Below are 1,175 nucleotides of genomic sequence, written 5' to 3'. Positions count from 1 at the left end.
TCCTGGCTGCTGGGAGGAGGAGCGGGAGGAGGACTTGGTTTGACCTCAGGCCCCAGTGAGATGGGCCAGGGTGAGCCGTCCACCCCACCTGCAGAAGGGGAAACTGAGGCTCAGGATTAAGGCCAGCAGCACTCAGGGCCAGCTCAGGGAGACCTGGAGCCCTGCATCCGGCCAAACTCAAAGTGAAACTCATGGTGATCCTCCTGCCTCAGCTTCCTGAGTGCTGGAATGACAGGAATCCTTCCAGCGCTCCCAGTGACCTTGCGACATAATCAAGGCCGGACCCAGTAGGGGACGTGGCCCCAGCTGCGGGCGGAGCGGGGAGGACCAGAGCCACATGTGCTTGGCTCTGCCTTCACCGGCTGCGGGGTCCCAGCCAGAGCCCGGCTCCCCCAGCCTCACCGGGGCTCCCCAACTTGAGGCTGCCCCCTCCCGGCCTCGCTGACTTCCTTCCTCAGGGCCCTACTGGGGAGCTGGAGCGGCTGGAGGCCTGAGGCCCAGGAGAAGGTCTGTCGCCTCCTGCCGCGCCCTGTGTGACCCCCACCGCAGGCCTGAGGTCTCCTGGGTGCCCAGGGTGCCCGAGTCCCCCACTCTGCCCCAGCCTGGGCCACCTTCGCCCCCTCTGTCCTCCTCCCCGGAGTCCCTGTGCTCCTGGGGCCGGATGCAGGGTCCCTGGGAAGGGTGCGCTGAGCTCAGCACCGCCCCAGGGGCGGCCGGGGCGTGGCCCAGCGTGAGGGCCAGTTCCGCCCAGCACCGCAAAAACCAAACACCGCGAATGTCCTCCGTCCCGTGGGCAGCACAGCCCGGCACCCTGCCTGCCCAGCGCCCTCTGATGGAAGGGGCGGGGCGGGAGAGAGAAGGGGAGTCAGACTGACCATCGGACCGCCCCCGCCGGGCCTCCCATCTGTCCGCCCGGAGCCTGACCGCCCGCCATCGCTCCCCCACAGTCCTTCCCGTCCCGCCTTCCCGGGCCTGGCCTCGTCCCCCTGCTACCTACCTAACCCTGCATGGTGCATATTAGCCCTTAAATAATTGCCTAGATAATTAACTTTTTCCAACTAAGTACATTTATTTTAAGATGAAATTTTATACCACCCCTGCAAATGGAAAAAAACCTCAGTATCTTTGCCATATCAAATAAAAGGTAGCCAGAGGGGCTGGGGATTTAGCTCAGC

This window comes from Chinchilla lanigera, unplaced genomic scaffold (assembly GCF_000276665.1).
Source record: "Chinchilla lanigera isolate Chin_1 unplaced genomic scaffold, ChiLan1.0 scaffold00021, whole genome shotgun sequence".
NCBI classification, from domain to species: domain Eukaryota; kingdom Metazoa; phylum Chordata; class Mammalia; order Rodentia; family Chinchillidae; genus Chinchilla; species Chinchilla lanigera.
This window is presented reverse-complemented; position numbering follows the sequence as displayed.